The sequence below is a fragment of the Phoca vitulina genome, unplaced genomic scaffold (genome assembly GCF_004348235.1).
Source record: "Phoca vitulina isolate PV1807 unplaced genomic scaffold, GSC_HSeal_1.0 scaffold72, whole genome shotgun sequence".
NCBI classification, from domain to species: Eukaryota; Metazoa; Chordata; class Mammalia; order Carnivora; family Phocidae; genus Phoca; species Phoca vitulina.
In genome coordinates, this window is record NW_022589775.1 from 3,599,698 (window position 1) to 3,624,618 (window position 24,921).

Below are 24,921 nucleotides of genomic sequence, written 5' to 3' on the forward strand. Positions count from 1 at the left end.
GACTTTTCAAGTATTTCCAAAGAACTTATCACCTAAGTTCATTATACTGATATGTAAAATAGAAGGAAAAGCTTGGCCCTTCTTTCTGGATGCCAATTCAAAAGTCTAGAGGAGAGAGGTCTAAAAGTGATTACATTTGGAAAGTTTCAAATTTGTCTCAAAATTAGGCAGTGCTAGAAAGATTAAATTTGTTTCCATTTCAGAATTAATATTCTTAGAATGCAAGCATTCTAGATATATTGATTATTTCTACTTAGAAGAAATGTAGAGAGGGCGCCTGGGTGGCTCAGTTGGTTGGGCGACTGCCTTCGGCTCAGGTCATGATCCTGGAGTCCCTGGATTGAGTCCCGCATCGGGCTCCCTGCTCGGCGGGGAGTCTGCTTCTCCCTCTGACCCTCCCCCCTCTCATGTGCTCTCTCTCATTCTCTCTCTCTCAAATAAATAAATAAAATCTTTAAAAAAAAAAAAAAAGAAGAAATGTAGAGAAAGACAAAATGCATGGAATAGTTATAAACTATGGCTCTAGACAAAAAAAGGGGGATCATTTTAGGAAGTAAATTATTGAAAATTAAGGCTTTAAGAGAGCAAAAAGTTTCCTACTGTGATAAAAATGTTTTTTTAAAAAAAGATTTTATTTATTTATTTGAGAGAGAGATAGCAAGAGAGAGCAGGAGCAGGGGATGGGGAGAGGGAGAAGCAGGCTTCCCACTGAGCAAGGAGCCCGATGTGGGGCTCAATCCCAGGACCCTGAGATCATGACCTGAGCCAAAGGCAGATGCTAACGAACTGAGCCACCCAGCCACCCCTGTAATAAGAATGTTCTAATATAATTTTTATAATTTACCATGTTACTGTCCTTTACTTCTACTTAGTACTTACTTTGTAAGTTTATGTGAAAAAAAGAAAAAGAAGAGAAAAGAAAAATGGACCTGTCACAGCTTTCCTTGACAATTAGTATTTCTATGAGTTGTGATTTCCCAAATATGTAAATTTAAACCTAGTTTTCAAACTAATTTAACAGTGATGGCCCAGTTGTTTCTATAGCTGTTTGGTAAAGATATTGTGTTTCTTCTGTTTAAGTCTCATTTAAAATGAAACCCAAACTCGTAAATCTTTGACCTTGTTTTTTTAGTAATAAGCACATACAAAAAACATTGGGAGGCCAAAAATAATTTGGCCATTTTATTTCAGAGAAGCTATAGAAATATTAGTTTTCATGACAGGATTTAAGCTTTAATTGACCAAGTGGTTTTAGTGCCCATACAAAGATAAGTGACTTCCAAAATTTGCATTTAGGATTGTAAGATTAACTTCTTTCCCTTAAAATGAAGGGCTATGACTGCACTGTATACTAATGCCTTCAGAAAGGAAAGTGAATACAGCAAAGACCAAACCAACTCAATTTGGGTTGCAGAAAATGCTATTTACCTTTGGCTTGTTTTATCATGATAAACATGAATTTTCAAAATTCTAGTTGATAAGTAAAAGAAGCAATTGATTCTCACTGAATTCATGGAGGATGTAAATATAAAATATATAAAAAAGATATCACTAGATTCAGGTGATTCACATTCCAATAATTTTTTATTATTATTATTAAATTCATGAACAAATGTTTATATAAGCTCTTATGAAAATGAAAGCTTTTGTACAAGAATATTTTATCCTTTCAAAATTTATCTCTATCAAAAATATCAATAATAGAAAACTCCCTGTATACTTATATATATTTTTGGTATCAGGGTGGTAATGCAAGACATATTTCTGATTTGGTATCTGCAAAAATTGTATTTACACTGAAAAATCCAGATTTCCAAAGAATATTTGATGGAAAAATGAAATGGCAAATTTGATAAACATAACCATAAGGGCAATTGTGAGAGATGAAGTAGTGACGCTTAGCCAGGGAGTGTAATTCACCTACAGGTTAGTGGTACCTTTCTCTTTTTTTAAAGATTCTATTTATTTATTTGTCAGAGAGAGAGAGAGAGAGCACAAGCAGGGGGAGCATATGGCAGAGGGAGAAGCAGGCTCCCCACTGAGCAGGGAGCCTGATGTGGGTGGGACCCGATCCCAGGACCCTGGGATCATGACCTTAGCCGAAGGCAGACGCTTAACTGACTGAGCCACCCAGGCACCCCATCAAGTGGTACCTTGATGTGACCAGCATGTTCCAGGATGTAACACTCAGCTTCAACCCTGACAATGACTCTTTTTTTTGGGGGGGGGGGCGTGCTACAAAACCATAGCATATTGCTTTATCCTCTCTTAGATTTCTTTCTTCATCTTCTTCATATATGACTCTTCTTCCAAGTGTCATTTGGAAGTTGGACTTTTTTTTTCCATTCCTGAACCATTTTCACACTTCAAGTCTCCTACCTAGTATTCAGACCCTATTAGTCAGCTCCCTAGTAGACAACTTCACTTTCTGAAAGCAAATAAACACATAATTCAAAATTGTGAAAATGAACAGGCTATAGAGAATCAAAATGATGGGAGGAAGCAGAACTTAAGATACAGTGTTAAAGAAATACCTCTTTGAGAGGGGCCACTGGATCTCAGGGTCAAAGCTGAGAAATTACTCCTATAGCTCATGCTCATAGGAGAATTGGAAGCAAAGAAAAGATCATGAGCACAATCCCTTTGTTAAGAGGGTGCCTGGTCCACCTGAGCCTATTGAACAGAGTGGCATAAAAAGTTGGAAAGGTAGACAGGAGCCAAGGTCATGAAAGACTTGATTTGGGGAGAGGGAGACCTGAGTGGCTCATCTGCATCTGCCTTCAGCTCAGGTCATGATCCCAAGTTCCTGGGATCGAGCCCCATATCAGGCTCCCTGCTCAGCTGGGAGCCTGCCTCTCCCTCTCCCTCTGCCCCCCCCCCCCCCCCCCCCCGCTCATTGCCTTCTCTTTCTCAAATGAATAAATAAAATCCTAAAAAAAAAGACTTAAAGAAAAAAAAAGAATTGATTGAACATGAAAAATCATTTGGTTATTATTGTAGCACTAGAAAAATATAGAATAAAGTATGACATGCTGTGTACATTGATCCAAATGATACTTGCTGTCTGCCTGCTGTGCGCCTGGTAGTGTGTTAAGTGCTCGGAAAATGATGTAAAGTTTTGCTCTCATGAAACGTACAGTTTAATAAAGGCTGGAATATTGATTACATAGGAGTATATAAACCCAAACTGATACGTGCTCTGAAGGTAGGAAATGTGATCCCAGGAGGTTTATAACATACATATCTGGCATAGCATAGCTTGAGAAGTCAGGGAATGCTCCCTGGAGGAAGTAATCATTAAACTGAGACCTGATGAATGGAATGGGAGAGTCTGACCAGGCCAAGTGTAAGGAGAGATGTGCATATCACTGTTGTGGTGTTAACCAGGGTGTTACTGAAGAGCACCGTGGCTTGACTGCAGAAGGTAAGGGTCATGGTAGTGTGGGATGACACCGCAGACATACACAGAACCAGAGCCAAAATATATCATGTAAGTCCTATAAGAATTTGGTTTATAGCCTAAGAGCAATGGAGACCACTGAAAGATTTGAAGCTGTGGGAGAAATGATCAGATGTGGAAATGTTAGTCTGGTTGCAGGGTGCAGAAGAGATTGGAAGACAATCAGATTGGATGATGAGAGAGCATGACAGAGATATTGTTACCAGACTCCAGGCAGGAAAGATGGTAACAGTGAAGAGGAGAGAAGTGGACAGATTTTACCTACCTTTAAGACAAGATTTCTCAACTTTATTTTTAATCACCCCGTTTTTTAGACATTTTTATAGCCCCTCCTCCATGAAATTGTAATACCACAAGCATATTGTATATCTGATTTTATATGTATATATATGTGTGTGTGTGTGTTTGTATTCTTTATACATAAAAAAATTAAAATATTTTGTCCTCCTACCAAAGACTAATTTTCATTCACCTGAAGACAATCTATAAAATCTACAACTCATGAAGAATGCATGGCTTAGAGGGTGCCTGGGTGGCTCAGTTGGTTAAGCAACTGCCTTCGGCTCAGGTCATGATCCTGGAGTCCTGGGATCGAGTCCCACATCAGGCTCCCTGCTCAGCAGGGAGTCTGCTTCTCCCCCTGACCCTACCCTCTCTTGTGCTCTCTCTCTCTCACTCTCTCTCTCAAATAAATAAAATAAAATAAAAAAAGAATGCATGGCTTAGAAATTATAATTCAACAGATCATAGTAGTGATTTGGATATAGAGTAGAAGAAGGAGATCAGTTTTTCTAGCTTGTATAATTTGATGGTGTCCTTTTTGAGAAAGGGAACACTGGAAATGGATCAGATTTGAGTGAGGTCAGACAAGATCATGGGTATTCTTTTAGAAAATCAAGTCTGAATTATCTTTGAGAAATCCAAATGGAAGTTTTCATCCAAGTGGCCATAGAAACGAAGTTGTCTCTGTCGTTCATTGCTTTTCTGAAGGTAACTAATATTTTCCTACTTATAAGATCTGGTACCAAAGACCTACCGCATCCTGTCGATGTTAGACTTCAGGGGGAGGGGCGTGGAACAAGGATGAAAGAGAATGTCCTGGCTGAAGTGGTCACAGAGTTTGAGACAGAGAAAGAAACCCCACACACATCCAGGGAGACTTGGGGGCAGGGTCATTTTTTTTTTTTTAACTCTCCATCAAATCCTGTTACCAATTGGAAAAATGAATGAAGAAGTAAAATCTTTCTAAATGTCTTGTTCTGAAAATAGAGAAGTAAAAAACTTGTAAAGACTTCATATCCATAATGTGGGAAGGGAATTAAATGAGTGCATCTTAGGAGTTTTCTTATTTTTATTTAAGAGTAGATAGAGTTTGATTTTTAAAAATAGGAAGAGTTGTCACTCTAACATTCAAAAGTATAGTTAATTTTTTAAAGTAAATTTAATTAACCAAAATTAATAAAGTAAGCAATAATTATGTGCAAAGAAAAGAGAAACTGACAACATATATATCCTAAGACCCAGTGTATACCCATATTTAATTTTTGTCCGTTAGGCCATTCTACAATTCTTGTCCAATTGCAGTGCAACTAAATATCTTCAAGGGGACATGCAATTGATTTATAATCAATAGAAATAATAACCAAAGGTGGTCTTTTGGGTACTTTCTAGCTACTAGTTATTACAAATAATATCTTAAATATCCATCTAAAGAAGAAAGAATATATAACATATATTGTGAAATTTTCTGCAACTATTGGCACATGTAACAAGAGTGATTCTCACATCTACCATAGTAAGTAAATCAAGTCAGAAACAGAAGAGTACATACTGTAGTGACTATATATACACATTTATTCAGAAATAGACAAAAATAATCTATGGTCATAGAAGCCAAGGAAGTGAATACTTTGGAGTTTAAGTGACTGGGGTGGAGGGAACACCAGGAAGACTTGATGGTTTATTTCAAAGGGGTCCTACTCTTACATGTGCAGCAGCATATAGAATATTCCTAACAGTAGGTTATGACAAATAATTCTGTTATGAGATTCTTGTACATACCTTTGGTACACCCATGTATGAAATTCTGATGATACTGTTAAAACATAATTTTAGAAAGTTAACATCACTGTCATGCAAGTATATAATAAGCTCATGTCAATGATTTAAGAATTAGTTAATAATAACTAATTCATTAATGAAAGAACCAATCATATTGTGATGCTGGTTCAAAGAGTATTTGAGAAGCAGGAACTTACACAATTCATTAGAAAAGGTACACTGAAGTAGTTTATTTAGTTTTTTTATTTTTATATAAGACATTTGTTTAATTTTCTGTAGGGCAAAAAACTCTAGTGTTTAGGAATGTTCACATTTTTGTACTCAGGGTTTGGAAAATAGAGAGAGTTAATATTTTCTGCATGCATCATTTATGGTTTCAGAATTTGAAATGAACATGTATTAATTTTGTAATTAAATTATTTTGTAAGAATGATAAATATTTCTAATACTTCACAAAATGGAACAGGAACTTACTGGATAAATAAGGTAATTGTTTTTTTTGTACTGTGCCTAGGAGGAGATACCAAGATTTTAAAAGGAAGCCTAAGAAGCCAAGAAGGACTGCATGGAACACCGGGTGTTATAAGAAAACAATGAATCATGGATCATTACATCAAAAACTAATGATGTATTGTATGGTGACTAACATAACATAATAAAATAAATAACAAAAAATAAAAAATAAAAAGAAACCAAGAAGGTTCACCAGGGGAACTAAAGAATATGAATATGGAAGCAATAATTTGCCATGAGTGAATAAGGGAATTACTGAAAATGAAAAGTTAGGGCAGAATTTTAAAGGCTGCTTTTTTTTTTTCCTATGGGTTCTTGATTCTGTAGAGGAAAGGAAGAACATACTGCATCAGTGTGAATGTTCTGGGATATGCTCAGGCTCCACAAATAATATTACTTGTTGATTGCATTTGGCAAAAGCAAAATATAGGGAAAAATAAAGCAATGTAAGGATCAGAATGGATGCATTGTTAACCAATTTTATTATGTACAAATTTTGTACTTCTTAGTGCATGGCCCTGAAATTCATATAGAAAGAATCTTCCGGCAACCTAACCCTCTTTAAATCCAAGTCAGTCGGTGGCCAAGCCAGAATGGTCATTAGATACCTCAATAAAAACCCTGCTTCAAGTCATCCTATAAGAATCCATGGTCAAGGGCGCCTGGGTGGCTCAGTTGGTTAAGCAAGTGCCTTCGGCTCAGGTCATGATCCTGGAGTCCCAGGATCGAGTCCCGCATCGGGCTCCCTGCTCAGCAGGGAGTCTGCTTCTCCCTCTCCCACTCCCCCCTCTTGTGCTCTCTCTCTCTCTCTCAAATAAATAAATAAAATCTTTAAAAAAAAAAAAAAAGAATCCATGGTCGACCCAACATTTTATAGAAAATTATTTGAGGAAAACAGGCCATTCTCTAACATCAGTTTGATGTGATAATTTATGGTCACTCTAAATATTCCATTATTACAGAATTCCCCTACCCCTACAAAAACCAGGTCCTACCAAATTTCATACTAATCATCCAATATGGGTCCACATATAAAATTTCTACCCACTATTTGGAGGGAAGAGGGACCTTAATTTTCTATGGGTTACTTCTCAGACACATGGAAGAGAACAAAACCACTAAGAATAAATTCCCTTAAGAAACTTGCTTCTCTTTTGGGCTATGGAATAGGGTTAAGCATTATTTTTCAGTTTTACAAATGTTAGTCATACTGAATCCATTTGGTGGTCTGACTATATTCTACAAAAACAAAGAAACAGAAAAAAATATACAATCAAAACCAAAAGTGCTATTGGAGGAGTCAGCATAGCTGAAGAAGTGTTATTTTTATTTATTCTAGAGAGAGTTGTATTCATTGTAATACTTCTAAACAGGAAGGATTTGGAGTCGGTTTCACTTCAGAAAAACACATATCTGAAATGTAGCCAAGTTTCTAGACTTGGACAAGATGAATACCAAGAGAACACACTTTTGTTGTTGAATATGGATGACTGCCATCCTATTCTAATAAAGAATTGAAACCTGGGAGATTTTCCTGCCATGTACCCCCCTCAGTGACCATGACAGCAGTTTGCGTGTGGACAGCGGTAAAGCATGTTGTAGTTCTGGTATTTTTCTGACTTGTTGCTGTCTGTTGACCTGCCACATTCCTTAAGAGGATTAGCATGCACGTGCAAAGTACAGTACAACGTTGGAGTCTGAGCTGATTAAAAAAGCACCAATATGCTTCCACTATTCAAGAAACCTTCAAGTTCTTCATGACACATATGAGAAAAGATGAAAGTTCACTTTCTTAGAAAAATAAACACTCCCTATATAAATAAACAAAGACCTCTATAGCAGTGTAAATTGTTTGTGAAAATGGTTTTACTCGGGCAGAAACAAAGAAAGGATTAACTTGTTACCAGATTAAACAGTTGCTACTGTACATATCTTCTTTCTTTTAATCTATACCAAGAAATTCAAGCTCAAATATTTGGCAATTTAAGTATTACATAGTATTTAGAGGTTTTGCTTTGTGGTCAAATCTGCTAAACATTTCTTAGGAAGGACATAAAAAGCAAAACCATAAAAGAAGACAACAATTAAAAAAAAGATACATTAGAATTAATCAAAACTGAAGACCTCTGCCCTCTATAAGATGCTGTTACAAAATGAAAAGACAAGCCATAGATGGTGATATCTTCAGGATTTGTCAAATATATTTGACAAAGCACTTGTATCAATAATATATAAAGAGTCCTTATAAGTCAGCGATTCAGTGAGGAAACAAACCCAGTTTTTCAACAATGTACAAAAAATTTTAAAAGACAATTCAGAAAAGATAATTCACAAGTGACAAATAAGGGCATGAAAATATATTCAACATCATTACTCATCTGAGAAATGCAAATCAAAATGTAAGTAAGATAATTAAAATCTACTAAAATGACTAAAATCTTAAAAATTGACAACAACATGTGTGAGTAAGAATGTGAAACAACTGGATTTTTCATACATTGCTGATGAGAATACAAAATAGTATAAACGCTTAGGAAAAATAATTTGGTAGTTTCTTATAATGTTAAATATATAGGTATAATAACATCTAACTCAGCCTGAACTACTTTGAACCTCTTTGGGTTTTACATAAAAATTAGTTGTGAGGAGCTCAACTGAAAGATGACTTTGTCTCATAATGAGACAATAACAATGAAATCAGAATAATGAGATAAACTGAGAATATTGTTTGAAGACAAATGTGACAGAACTACTATTTGTTTAGAAAATGACCTTATGTATTTTTGCATAGTTCTCTAGGTATACTTTTGACAAAGACTAATGGGATTGATTTTATTTATCAGAATAAACAATAGTCCTACTCCCAAATCTATAACTTGTTTATGATCTCTGCCAGGTTGCTTAATTCCCTGGCCATGAGTAAAACAAAAATGTTAACTTCTTTCTTATCTTCCTCGTGGTAGTTGTAAAGGTAAAATGACATATGCATATGTAAGTTTTTGAAAATTGTGAATCACTGATTGAATGTAATCAATTATACTCAAACAGCTATTAATTTTATCAAGTTACTCGTATCATTACTATGTATAGTAAAAGGTCTAAAATGATTGAACCCGATTTTCTCTCATCAATCATTAGGTAATAAACGTCATAATGACTAAATAGTTCAATCTGTAGACATAAAAGAGGAATTGATATTACATATATGATTATAAAAATGTTTGTTTTGACTTTATTTCAGTCCCCCTGTAAAATAATTCTGTGTAGGGTAAAGTTGCAAAGATTATTGAAAATTTGCTTTATTTAAGTGCTTCAGGACTTTTTCTTTAAAACCTGATGTTCTTATTATATAAATACTTCCCTTGGTTGCAAGAGGTAATAGTCATTATAATACTGCTTTCAAGTTCTATAATATATACCATATGAAAAAACAGGATGTTTCAAAAACAAAATTCTTCCCAAGAGGTGATTGTTAGATGACTCTTTTTGAAATCATGCTTCAATATTTATCCATAAGCTTCAGAGAAAAATTTGGCACATTTATTAAAATCAGTGGGAGAGGGTCACCTAATTTTAGATATGCTGAACTAGACTTTATAGTTTGCCAATTGTATTAAATTATAATTAGTAAAAATAACAGGAGACCTGCTTTAATGTTTTAAGAAATCCAGTGACCCACAAAGGCTGAAATAACAAAACTGGAGATTGAACATTAAAATGGTTCTCAAGTTATAACAATGAATTAGAAGTTAAGTGTTCAGTTTTTACTCAAATTGAAACTCTTCAGCTGCTATTAGAGACTAATTTTTGTACAGTTTCCAGCTAAGGAGTTTTGAAAAACCCAGGACACATTATTATCTATAAATTCAACCCTAACACATGACTTTTTGACATAATGAATATATGCAGCATAAAAATCTTCTCTTGTTGTACACTTGAAACTAATGAACATTGTGTGTCAACTCAAACACCAAACACATATGATATCCTTCCAATTGTATCTCTTCAAATTGCCATTTCTTCTTACACTCCAAAGATAGGGATAGGGTCCTACTTATCTTTGTGTCAGTATCCCTAGAAAAAAAATCAACAATTGTCATATTCCCAAGTGCATAATATTTGAGTCAACAGCCATTCTGAGCTTGAAGGCTCATCTTTAAATATCTAACATACACTATCTAATTTTATCCTCATATAAACACCATAAATTATTTATTAGTTCTGTAGTTCACGTATGACATCAAATAAACATGACTGATAATATGTACTCCAAGTTCAACTGTAAATTTAACATCTATATTTCTTTAAGTCAATACAATTGGCATTGCAGAAAATATGATTCTGAGAATAAATTTGAGAAATTATTGCAGAAAGCAGAGAAAAAGCATGACAAAGATCGAATGATAAAAGATTTTACAAGAGTAAGGGAACAAAGATTGGTTTTAAGAAATGTAAGTGACCCTGATTTAGAAACAAAAGCAAGAAAAAGAAGCAATAATCTGAAATAACTGAAGAAAATCTTTTCCAGATTAAAAACTACAAATTGATATAATATGTATATCATATCAATAGTAATATAACTCAATTTGAAGCATTTACTGTGTTCTATACAAATACCTATAAAGTATACTCTTTCTAAAATAATTCTTTGATAAAAATGAATTATGAGGGAAATATAAAAAAAAATCCTATGAAAATCTAGAGAGGAAATAATAAATTTTGTCCAAAGGAGCAATATTCTTATTGGTTTCAGCTACCTCCCTTCCAACATTAAATTTAAGAAGATATATGGCAATCATTAAAGGATTTGGAGAAGAAAGGGTTTTATACATGACTGCTAAAAAAAAGTCTATGTATTCACTAAATAGGTCCCTCTTTTGTGCACCAGCTATGTTTCCAGACTCTCTCGTGGTTATACTGGGGACATATGACTGAATTCCAGTCAGTAGAAGGTGGAAGAAATTTATATAAGGTAATTCTGGCTCATAAAAACCTCCTATGGAATCAGTCAGTCCTCTCCTGCTTTCTGCAGCAAACTGAAAATCTGTTCATATGACTCAGCTACTGATTTGAAAAGCCTCAGCATCCCTGAATCACTGCTAAGGGAAAAACAGAGCTGCAATTGTACTGTGATGTTGATAAGAATAAACGTGCTTTATTAGTCTCTTATTGCTGCTGTAACAAATTGCCATAAATCTCATGGCTTAAAAAGTAAAATTATCTAACAGCTCTGGAGGTCAGACATCTAAATGGTTCTCACAGAACTAAAATCAAGATGTTGGTCCATCTGCACTCCTTCTGAAGACGTTAGGGGACAATTCATTCCTTGCTTTTTCCAGCTTCTAGAGGCTGCCCATGTTTCTTAGCTCATGGTCACCTCACCCCACCTTCTGCTTCTCTCATCACATCTCTTTCTTGACTCTGACCCTCCTGCCTCTCTCCTATAAGGACTCTCATGATGAGTCCTGGATAATCTTTCCATATCAAGAGTCTTCACTTAATCATATCTGAAGATTCCCTTCCGCCATGTTAACATATACAACAGGTTTTGGGAATTAGAATATGGACATCTTGAGGGGCCACTATTCTGCCTACCAAACTTGGATTTGTACAATCACTAAGATTTGAGAGCGTGTGTGCTACTCTAGACTTGGGGCATATTTGCATAGCCTCACCTATTAAGACTAATGAACAAAACAAGTTTTTCTCTAGCAAAATGTTAATATGGGAACAGATAAGTAATGCCACAACTATGTCATGCATATTCCCTCTCTTTAAAACTATTGAAAATATACTCTTTTATTTGGGATATAAAACAAACTTTCCAATTCAAGACTGTGGCCGTGATTGAAACTGACTTTCTTTATCGGGCACCGACCTCAAATAACAATTTGTACGCTGTGTCTCAGCCGACTGTTACTCTTCCACCTCTGTTTCATTCCCCAAACCAGAAATCTGCCTGCTAGGATACATCCTTCTGTTCATAACTTATTCTACATTTTTTTTTTAAAGATTTTATTTATTTATTTGACAGAGAGAGAGATAGCGAGAGCAGGAACACAAGCAGGGGGAGTGGGAGAGGGAGAAGCAGGCTTCCTGCCGAGCAGGGAGCCCAATGTGGGACTCGATCCCAGGACCCTGGGACCATGACCTGAGCCAAAGGCAGACACTTAGCGACTGAGCCACCCAAGCACCCCATTTTTTGTTTTGACATCTATGAAAAAACAAGCTGGTACTGTCCTATAACCCATAATTGCTAAATCTGGTTCAGGCTTTCACATGAGTAGGACATTCTTATTGAAGAACTTCTAAATTAAAAAACAAATTTCTTTCCTCACAGAATTCAATGAGGAAACATTATAACTACCTTCTTTGTCAAAGAAACTGCGTGATAATATTCTACATGTTTAAATCCTATGGTAAATCTCTTGCTTCATATGGTAAATGACTGTTTCATTCTAGCTTTCTGGCAGTTACCATGTGTCCTTTTGTTAATTCTCTTTCCATATATTTTCTTCTGTTACCGTATTCGTCAGAGCAGTTTGACAGCCTTAGCAAACAATTCCTATTTTTACTGGCTTAAAACAATATAACTTTTTGTCTGTTCATGTCATGTTCCAAAGCAGGTTGGCACTCTGGGAGGCTGTATTAGTCAGCTCAGGTTGCCATAGCAAGTACCTTACCTTAGATTGGGTGGCTTAAACAACAGAAATTTATTTTCTCAAAGTTCTGGAGCTTTTAATTCTGCGATTGAAGTTCTGGCTGATTCGAGCTCTGGGAAGAGATTTCTTCCTGGCTTACAGACGGCTGCCTTCTCATTGTGTCCTCACATGACAGAAAAAGAACTCTGACTCTTCCTCTTCTTATAAAACCAACAATCTTACTGGTGACATATGTCCACATTTATCCTTAATTACCTTTTGAAAACCCTATCTCCAAATATAGTCACATTGGAAATTAAGGCTTCAACATATGAATTTGGGGAAACACAATCTATGACATAACATTTTATTCCATCTCCCAAAATTCATGTCTTTCTCGCACGGAAAATATATTCATTCCACCCTAACAGCTCCCAACAACTTAATTGATTCCAGTATCAATTCTGAAGTCTAAAGTCCAAACTGCTGTCAAAATATCACCTAAATCAGGTATGGATGAGACTCAAGGTAGGATTCATCCTGAAGCAAAATATGTCTTCAGCTGTGAACATGTGAAAGCAGACAAGTTATGTGCCTCCAAAATACAGTGGTGAGACAGGTAAAGGACAGACAGTCCCATTTCAAAAGGGAGAAACTGGAAGGAAAAAAGAGGTGATAGGTCTCAAGTAAGTCCAAAACCTTACAAGGTAAATTCCATTAGATCCTAAGGCTTAAGAACAACCCATTTTGGCTAAATACCCAGTTCTCCCAAGCCACTGAGGCAGTGGTGTTATCTACAGAAACCATGGGGCCAGGGGTTAGTTGCTGGGGTCTCTGCCTTGTGGGGGCATGCCCTCAAAGCTCTATGGAAGCCCCACCTCCAAGAATTTGCAGGGTGGTCCAACCCCAAAGGCTGCAATTAAAGGCCATGTGGCCTGTTAATACTGAAGCAATGGTCCCACCCTTTGAAACTCAGAGGACAGACTTGATGATCTCCAAATTTCCTTTAGGGTCACTCTTCCCTTTTTTGAAGAGTAGTGCACATCCACAGTCAAATAACTCTTTGGTCCAATCCTGTAGGATCTAAAAAGTCCAATGGCTTTCCTTCATTTTGTCTCACATTTTCTGTCCGCTTCAACCCCAACTGGCGGTGACTGAACCAGTATAATCCCATCTCTATTCCTGGCTTCTTGCCGAGATGGCTGAGTAAGTCCATGAGTCACACACATAATCGCTTTATCAAATGGTTGTTTGGCCACACCCTTAGTGTTCTCAGAACAAGCTTTCTCATTTTTTGAATATTTATAGATTGAGAGTGTTCCAAATTTCCAAGTTCTGGTCCCTTTTTGCCTAACAATTTTTTTCCACAAGTCATCTCTCTTCTTTCGCATTTTACTATAAGCGGTAAGGAAGATCCAAGCCGCACCTTCAATACTTGCTTAGAAATCTCCTCTGCTAACCATCCAATTTTATGGCTTCTACTTTCTGCGAAACACTTGATCACAATTCAGCCAAGTTCCTTGCCAATTTAGAACAAGGATCACTTTTCCTGAAATTTCTAATAACCTATTCCTCACTTTTTTTTCCCAAGACTTCACAAGAATGGTGTTTAATATCCGTATTTCTACCAACATTCTGCTCATAATAATCCAGGCTTTTTCTAGCATGCACTTCAAAACTCGTCTAGCATCTACCCATTATTCAGTTCCAAGCTGATATAACAAGTACCACAGACTGTGCAATAGACTATTGTGTCACCTCAAATTGCATGTGTTGAAATCTTACCCCCCAAGATGCTGGTATACGAGATGGGGCCTTTGGGAGGTGACTAGTTTGTGAGTGTGGAGGCTTCATGAATGGGTTTAGTGCCCTTATAAGAGGGACCCCAAAGAGCTTTCTCACCCTTTCTACCATGTGAGGATTCAAGAGGTCTATAACCCAGAGGAGGGCTCTCATCAGAACCTATACCAGGCTAGTACCCTGATCTCAGATTCCCAGTCTCCAGAACTATCAGAAATAAATTTCTCTGGTACCGTGGTATCTTTGAATTTCTATTTTCTTTTTACTTGGTTTTTTTTTTGTTTACCTGGCTTGCCCATCTCTGGGACTTCTCTCCCCAACCACGGTCTTCTTGCCAATACATTTCTGGTAAAAAAAAAAAAAAAAAAAGTATCACTTTAGCTTGTACTGGAGTGAGCTGCAACACTGACATTTTGGCTCTTCTGCAAGAGTCGGGTTTAGTGCTAGATCGGGCATTATGAAGGCGCTGTAAGCTGTTTTTTTGCTTTAAAAGTGTTATTGTATGTTCAAATTTATTTAACTCTGCTTAAAAAGAGAAAAGTTACTTTATGACATTTGATTTTAACTTAAGTACAAATAGTATTTATAATTCATTGTGGATATAATTTGATATTACTAGAGGGTCCTGTGATTCTATGTAAAAATGCATTTAAAGTTCTCATTAAATACAAAAGCGACATTATCAACCTAAAGAACACATCTTTTTATGCATTTTGGACTTTTGCCTACACAGTGCCAGTATAAATTATCCAGGAAGTGTTTCTGCAGTATTAATATGTTCTCAAAGAAGGTTTAACTTAATCCAATTGGGATATCAAAATTTACATGTCATTTAAAAAAAACAATATCTCCCCCAAAATATTAATATTAAATTAGTACATTGTATCAAATAGGACCCTCATATTAGGTGTCAAAGTAAAAATACATGTATACTTGTAGTTTTATATTTTTTTTACTTTATCTTTTGTCAAATATATTTCCATATATCTTTTATATATGGCAAAAGAGAAAGTGAGGCACATTAAAATTTTTGAAAGTTTATTTGAGCATACATTGATTCGAATAAGCCAGCACCAAACCAAAGGGAGCTAGGAGCATTCCACTGATGGGAGCCAAAGACAAGGTTTTTATACAGAAGAAACTGAAGCAAAGCAAGGAAATGATTTGATTGGCTATAGCTTAAGCCTTTGTCTCATTTGGGAAAACCTATTTCACCGCTTGTGATTATTTTTTCTAAGTTTCATCGTCTCAGAATCCAGCGCATTGACCCTGGCTTAGGTTTTGGTTTGCTTACGTGGGCTACTAAGGCATGAGAACCACTTCAGTCTAATTGCTTCCTTGTTTGATTACTTTAACATATATAAATGTATAATTATATAAAATCTTAAATTCCAACATTAATCAGAGTTAATTATATCTTTCTACAATTACTATAAAGTCATCAATAAAAGCTTTCCCCAGTCACATGGCTTGGAAAGGCACCTCAGGGGTGTGTGTGTGTGTGTGTGTGTGTGTTGCATTGGAAATTATTGCTATAGTTAATTTATCAATAGAGCAAGAATTTTTATGTTTGTTGCATACAAACATAGTAAAAGTTTGTATTTTGTATTTATATCAGGCCTTATATAGATGAATAATTCAAACTCACCATCACATTTACTTCTCTCAATCATCCTGAGAGGCACAAATAGCAAGTGGTATTTTTTTTCTACATAAGGAAGCAGTTTCATAGTAGTTCAATGATTTATCCAAAACCATCCCGTTACACTTGGTGGGTTGAGAAGGAGGGAGGATAGCTGGACCGTCTTCTCTGAGATCCATATCCTTCCTTCTGTTTTGCTGCATTTTACAGGAAACCCCATTGGGTGGGGGTGGGGAGCCCTTGCCCTCTGGCTTCCAGGTGGGGGCTGCCATGGGAGACTGGAACCAGTGATGAGTGGTAGAGGAAGGAGAAGCAGGCTCTTCCCCCTTCTCTGTGCTCCCGTGGTGTCTCTGGTTGTTGTTGGTTCCTCGGAGGCTGCAGCCTCCGCGACGGAAGATAGAAATCCGTCACGAATGCAACAGCTGTGAGGCAGCCCTGACTTCTGGACTCTGGGAACGCCACCTGTTTCTATTGCCCTTCCAGTCCGAGGGTGACAACAGCTTCCTGCTGTCGTTAATTTCTGGGTGGCCTCACTTGCAGCTTTAACCATTTTCCTGTATCAATTAACCTAACGTAGTTTGGTTTTTCTGCCTAGATCCTAATGGCCATCTGAGAAATACCAACAATGATTCCAACTGTGAAAGTATTCATCTCTTGGGGCGCCTGGGTGGCTCAGTTGGTTAAGCGACTGCCTTCGGCTCGGGTCATGATCCTGGAGTCCCTGGATCGAGTCCCGCATCGGGCTCCCTGCTCGGCAGGGAGCCTGCTTCTCCCTATGACCCTCACCCCTCTCATGTGCTGTCTCTCTCTCTGTCTCAAATAAATAAATAAAATCTTTAAAAAAAAAAAAAAAAAAAAGAAAGTATTCATCTCAACCCAGTTTTTCTGTTTCATGAAATAATAGCCTTTGCTTAAAATGAGGAATAGCTATATTTACTGTTCATTATGTATTATTGATATAAACCGTTTGGACTTATTGCTCCTGTTTTCGAGTTCCTAAAAGTGTTTTCTATTACACCCCTTTGATTAAGATAAGGCACTTTGTGTAAAAACAAAACAAACAACAAAAAAATTGTGTCATGATAAAGGTCAAGGAGTTAATGTAATCCTTGCTCTGCCTTTCAGAAGCTGTAGGACCTTGAATTACTTTGTCCCTGAGCCTGGGTTTACAGGGATAAGCCTGAGCCTGATTCATAAGCACTAATAAAAAGTAACAATTTTTAAAGATCTTATTTATTTATTTATTTATTTATTTATTTGAGAGAGTGAGAGAGCACAAGCAGGGGAAGCGGCAGGCAGAGGGAGAGGGAGAAGCAGGCTCCCTGCTGAGCAGGGAGCCCTATGCGGGCCTCGATCCCAGGACCCTGGTGAGCAAGGGACAGGTGAGACTAGGTAGGGAGAGATAGACAGGGGGCTATGTAATCAGGCTCACAGAAATCCCAAAAATGTGGAGGTGTGGGGAAACCAGAGATAAGGGGACAAATCAGACCACCCTACCCTAGGACCACCTTACCCTAGGCATGTGGGGTGGGTCGTGTCGGGTGCTTGTCTTTATGATAATCACCTGTGACCAACAAGGAATAACCAGACCCTAAAAAAGAAGTAAGCCATTGATGGTGTTATCACTAGTCCTTGCTCAGTGGTAATATCAGTAGAAATGTTAAAAGGATTTAAGTTCCCTGGTTAGCTTTCTATAAAAGACCAACCCTAAAGGCCCTCATGGGCAACCCTGTCGGGACCCCTTTCACTCTTAGCTTTTTCTGTAACTTCACTTAATAAACTTTATCGCTTTACTCACTCTGTTGTCCTCCAGATTCATTCTTTGACTCCGCAAGACAAGAACCTAGCTCTCCCGCATCACTGGGATTATGACCTAAACCGAAGGCAGATGCTTAACCGACTGAGCCACCCAGGTGCCCCAATAAGTAACAATTTTTAAGGTTTAATTTGAGAATTCAGAGTAAAGCAAAATTATTGTAATTGACATAAATATAAATGTAAAACTATTTATTTTGGATTGTGAAAATTTCCAAATCATTTGTATACCTGTGTGTATGTATATAGTGTGAATATATAGTTGCATATCATATATATATATATATATATATATATGCAATATCATTGCACAGTGCAATTGAAATACACTTTTCTAAGATTTTTAAGATTTTAAACTTCAGGAACTTAAGAAAAAAATATCAGTCTATACTTCTAATGCTTTAAAAATATACATTTTTTTATTATAACAAATTAATTTCAAAATGTTTGTAAGGAAGCATTTTGCAACTGAAAAATGTATTCTTAAAGACTGTATTTTTTAAAAATCCAGCAAAAGATCTAATTACCCTGGATCTACATGCTAAGGTCTAAAGATAATGTAGAAAACTATTTGGGAAATGTAAGATAAATTAGATAATTTTTGTAATGTAACTAGTTTTAGAGATGACCTAAATTATAGCAGAATGGTCCTGATTTGGTTATCTCTAAGATCCTAATTTATTTATCTGTTCCAGTATTGTGTCCTTAAGGATCCTTTTACAATCACCCGCAGAAGTTTCTTTTAAAAAATGCTGATGATGTATCTGAGGAAGGATAACTTCTATCTAAGCTTTGAAAGAAAGAAAAGTCCCAAAGCAAAAAGCAAAAAGCAGAGTAAAACAGAGGTTTGGGGGAGAAGTCTACAGGTAGAATTAGATAGAAACAAATTCTATTTTTCCTGTGTCAAACATGAAAGAAAATACAAATGATGAAGACAACGATCTCCATAATTATGAAAAATCATTGAAATTTCAGGAACTATTACAAAAAGCAAATTTCAAGCTCTGAATGACAAAAAAATTAGTGGTCAGTGGGGACCTTAAATTAGTGAAGGATCCATTTATTCCAGCTACAGCTGACTTCCATATTGTAGAAACATACTATTCATTCCAAATATATATTATTCTAAAAATCAGATTTCAAAATTTAGCCAAAATGGAGCTCGAAAGAACATTATGTAAAATCACTTCTTGTTTCAATTCCCTCAAGAATCCCTAGGCTCTGTATCAGTAAAGGCTACATATGTGGGATAAGGTTTTGAATGTATATAAAACACAAACGTTCACTGTAACAATAGAAATCCTGGATTTGCCCTTTTATTATGTACCCACTGCATTTATGAAGATCTATAACGGAGCTCTGTAAATCATCCAACAAACTCCAAGGGTAGGAGTCTTTGTGGAATTCAAGATGTTAATATTTCCTTTCTAACCAAATTAACTCCACATGTTTTCTGCTGCAACTAATCTCTTTCCTGTGGAATTAGGCATGGTCTGACTCATTCTTTATTTTTTGAACATGACAATTTACTCCAGAGTAGCTCTCATTTCACATAGCCTCAAGCTCCCAGCCATTGCTGGATAACCAGCATCCTTGCTGATCTTTGTAGCAAAGGTGTGGAATTATGGGAAAAATCCTAACACCACTAGTGTACCAATCATCTCATAAATGGCATGCTTTAGTTAGCATGTGTCTGGGGGAAATAATTTCTTAAGTGTCTACAGAAATTTCAGATGCATGAAGTTCCCCCAAACATATCTGAAAATAATAAGACTTATATTAATTGTTAATGTCTTAAATGTCAGACCTTTATCTCTACTTACAATATTGCTAACCCTAACAAGTTAAGGTGGATAATATAACTCCCATTTTGAACATGAGGAGACACAGTCACACACCTAATAAGTAATCGAGCAGAGATTCAAACCAACTATCCTGGCTCCAAAGTCAATGGCTTCAAAATGCAGCATATCCATCATTTGCTTCTCAAAATGGCTTATGCAGAGGCAGAGTAGAGATCACTGTGACTACTTAGATTTATGAACCAATGCTCAGAAAGGTGAAGTGACTATTATGGCCTCAAATCTTAGAGGTAGAGTCTGGACTACAATGCCCAGTCCCATGTTTGTTCTCCTCCATCACTTAATTCACTTAGAGAATTTAGCCAAAGGCCCCTCAGACAGAGCCTCCTTAGGTAGAAAGGAAGGATAAATGGTAAGGGGAGAAAAAGGAGACAGGTAAGAACTGAAGCGTGAATACTTGAAGAGCAGAATCCGCAGGCAATCTGCCTCTGTACCCATAACACCTAGCATGATGTCTTGAACATAGTGATAGCAGGTATTTAATAACAATAAATAAATAGATAAGTAAACAAAGTGAATGAAAATAATAAAAGAACTATTGGTGGATTTGGATTTTGGGGGATTTTTTGGGGGTTTTTTTGTTTGTTTTTTTTGGTTGGTTGGTTGGTTTGCACACTAAAGAGCTTGCTATATGTTATAAGGATTATCTGACTGGGTATCTAGACAGTTTGATTGAGTCCTATCCCTCCTCTCATTTAAGCTGTTCTAGGAAATTGTCTTCATCTCTCTGGGCTTGATTTCCATCATGCATATAATAAAGGGGTTACATTAAGTTTTCAAATGTTTTCAAACCAAAGTGCACCATCCGTGGATAATCCACAAATGGGGGATTAACCTGTTCTTCAGAGGCCTTTCCACTGTAGGACAAGATCTGGTCATAGAATTTCTGGCCATAGGAAGATATCCATTGTATTATGTGTGTGATCTCAAAGGTTTTCAGTAGCCTGGTGGAAGACAGCAATAAAACGTCCCATGCCCTTGATGTTTACAGAGCACCTATTTGTTTTGTCACCCATTCTTTCTTTCAGCAAGCAATTGTTAAAGGGCCTTTATATGAAAGTGCTGGATTAGCAAGACATTCAAAACAATAATAACTGGTCTTCTCATTGGGTTACATATGAGGTGCCAGGGAGAGAAAGGGGAGTGCTTAACGGTATTTCTCAGTGAATTGGAAAAGTTAACATTTGAACTTGAAGGGAGAGTAGGAGATAATGGAACAGCAAAGATAAAGAGCTGCCCTGGCCAAGGAAATAGCATGACATGATGTGTTTGGGGCACAGCCAATGTGGAGAGGATCAAGAGAATGGAGGCAGATGAGCTGAGCCCCGAAGGGCCTTGCATACCAATCTAAGTTGTCCTATTATCTTGTGGATTATAAGCTATCACTTAAAAACTTTCTCAAGGAGAGTGACATAATTAAATTTACATTTGAAAAATCAATATGGCAGCCAGTGGAGGGGAAAGAGGATGCATGGATAGAAAAGAGCCCAGTGACTGCAATGAACAAAGCAAGAAAGACTGAAGACCTGAACCGGGATTGTCTTTTTAAGGATGAGGTGTTACGTGACATTGTGCCGCACTCAACACAATTCAAGTTTCTTGTCATTGCCATCCAAAGAATAACTTAGTATGATTTATATTGAAAGAAATTTTATCCAAAAAAATCAAATGTGAGAAAAGCCAAAAATGTGACTAAATAAAAACTAATACAATTACACTAATCCTTTGAGACAATACTGCTATATTGTCTTCTTGATGACATGGATGCAGATGTCCTAAAGTAGAATGAGATGTACTAGAACCCTATATTGGCAAGGTACAAACTCAGCGGTATTATACTACTCTAAAAATAGACTTTCAGGTCATTCCTTATTTGTTGGCTTTCATGTCCTATTTGATTTGCTTGACTTGGAAGAAATCAAATATTCAGCCTATCACTGTAGATTTTTTACTGCAAATGTTTCAGTTCAATTTACTAAATTATTAGATTTTGCTCAAAAATTATCTGAACGTATTTTTACTTTAAATTTAAAATTCTTTGTTTTCTAATTCATGTTTAAACCTTCACCCACTGCCTCTTCCCTCTCTCTCCCTCCCTCTCTCTCTCCCTCTCTCTCTCTCTCTCTCTCTCCACCAAGACCAAGGTTTATATTTCACTGCTTTTCTGCCATGGATCAGAATCTCCAAAACAGGTACATAAATCATAAATCTAGAGCCTGCCTTAACCTCTGATTTTTTCCACTTCCACTAATACCCTTAGTGGTTATTCCAGAGCTGCCATGGGCACCCCAAAAATCCATTTTAACTTCCCTTATTTGAGATCATAATGACCAAGATCAGAGCAACTATGCATGATGAACAATCCAATAATTAAAATGTAAAAGGTAATGTCATCAGAAATACAAGAAAAAATAATTCAAAGTGAGAGAAAAAGCAGGAAAGTAAGATATAAGAAGTGATTGCATCTATCATGAAGTAGTTGTTTGTGCCAGAAAAAAAATAAAATACAACATTGCAGGTCACTCTTTTGCCTACAATACAATCATTTCTGTAAATATGTGTTTTGACATATATAGTTCAACTACATATAATGGATTAGGAGAAAAAAGGAGTAGATTTCTAAGTACAGAGTGGCAGCCATGAATTCCCTAAATGGAGAGTACATTGGGAAAAAGAAAAGTTCTAATACTAAAAAGAGTGTTGTGGTCTATAACTAATATTTTATTATATTTCTCTTATTCTATTTCCAGTTTTAGTAAGTTTAGATGGAACATGATTTTAAAAATATGTATATTATACTTTTAAAAGTTATTTTATCAATAAATACTTCTTATCTAGTTAATTTTTCCCCACTTTCTTCATGACCAAACTTTTAAATAATTTTATTCATTTCTCTCTTTGGGGTTCACATTTTAGATGCCTTTGATCAACAATTTCCCCAAAACATTCATAGTTATATGTAAATTCTTCAAACACTACACCAGCTTTCAAAATCTTCCATAAATGCCCTGCAGGCTACTTTCATCCTTCCACTAATGAGATTCACAGATTTTGAAAAGACAGTCCAGTTGGTACTAACACAAACCTAAATAAAGAGATATCCCTTCCAGTATTTCATCATATATGATGACTCTAAAATTACATATTTCTTTTTTACTAACTCTCATTTTACTTGGCAATGCCCAGATGATTTGATTTTTATTTCCCGTCACAGGTAGACCTCTGATGGTATAACCGTATTTTAGGTTCGTCTCTCATTTGAAGTTGATTATTTTCATCAAGTAGTATGAATTCAATAGCTCTGAAGTCAAGGTAATGGATGAGCTTACTGAAAACACAACTGCGTCTCTCATTTCGCTAGCCAAAATATACTTGATGATCATAAACATGAAACTCCAGACCTCAACCTGCTTCTGGGAAGGCAAGATGAATGTGCCCTTGGGAGTGCGACACTCAGAGATATGGTAAATTACCTTGTCCAAGCACTGGCCAAGAGGTACTGTGGGAAAGCTCCAGGAGCACTTGAGGTACATGAACTAATTTGTTTCCCAAGGGCTTGTCTCTCAATGGCTTGGCTGTGGGCCTGCTAAAGGGAAAAAGAAATTGTGTTTCTTAGCTTCTCTCAAAATTGCACATATTTCCACTTTTGAAATCTTGTTTTATTCCCATTCAGTGGTTATCAAAGTTACCAAAGCCAGATGACTATACGACTTACTGTGGGAAAACTGTTTAATTTACATTTATCATGCACATACAATGTCATGATTTTCTGTATTATATAGGCAGCCTACAGATGATTAGATCTTTAGGTGAAATGTGTGGTGTGTGTGTGTGTGTGTGTGTGTGTGCGACTGTCAATAATCAGCCATGTTCCATACAGGATAGATTTTTCGTATGATACAGTTTACTATTAAAGGAGACAGAAAAGAATTATGGAAGCCTATCCTTATTTTGAATACATAAATGAGGATCTACTATGTGTAACTCACTGTACTTATTAGATATTCCTGAACGGAGAGGTAAAATAAGTCATTTTTAGACCAAGTAAAATTAATATAACTTAGCACATTATTTTAAAGGTTTTTTGTTGTGTTTTTTGGAGAAAGGATTTATATTATATGTATTTTTAGAAAAGTGACTTTTGACTTAAGGCCAACAATATACTTAACTTATATATAACGTAAGGTCATACACTCTATCATTTGTTTCTTTAATTGACTTCTAACTCTAGTTAAAAATAAAAAAATAAGTGTTCTCTTATAAGGACATCTAAAAATGCTTAGGGATGGTCCAAAATTCTCAAATGTGTTTATAAGTTTGGTCTTACAAGAGATATGAAGTAATCACAACAATTTTCACCATTCATACATCTGACATTGAATCACATACTAATCAGACCCCTGGCTGAGCTTTCATGTAATTGAGGGTTCAACTATTATGCAATAAGCTGGATTCTAAATCTTCTTTTTCCAACTTCTTCCCAACCAAAATATATTTAATATGTCATTTGTCTTTCATTATACCCAAGTTATTTTCTAAGCAAATTCACTGGTTGAACAATATTTTCACACTAAGGTGTTAATGATTTGAAGGCCAATGAAATATAAATTGAAAATAATTGAACCCTCAGCTACTGAGGAGAAGAAATATTTTAGAATTAAAAGGATTTTTTTTTTTGGAGGGGGGTGATTCTTGATGCCCTGGAATTCCTATAATCTAATTGCCCACCTGTAAAAAAAAGATATCTTTCTCTGGTATGTGACAAGGAAAATTGAGTTTTGTTTTGGGACATATTTTCCTGTCTTCTTCCTGCGCCCCAAGAAAATTTTGTATATTTTAGGACTAGATTGCTTCTTTTTGCTATGTTTTCTAGCTTTAAAGAGATTTCAAATATGAAGTGTTCCCTGGAAGGAACAAAAATAATCCCAGTTCACAAAAGGCATACATTTGAGGATGGCAGTCAATAGGCAAAATTTCATCACATTGCAACTGCAGCAGGATGGGGCATACTGTAGCTCATAATTATCTAGAACTCCAGGAGAAAAGGAACAACAGGAAGACAAAGATCAACCTTGGTTTCCTTATCTCAGGATGAAAGGTTTCTGTCAACATGATCCCAAATGGGAC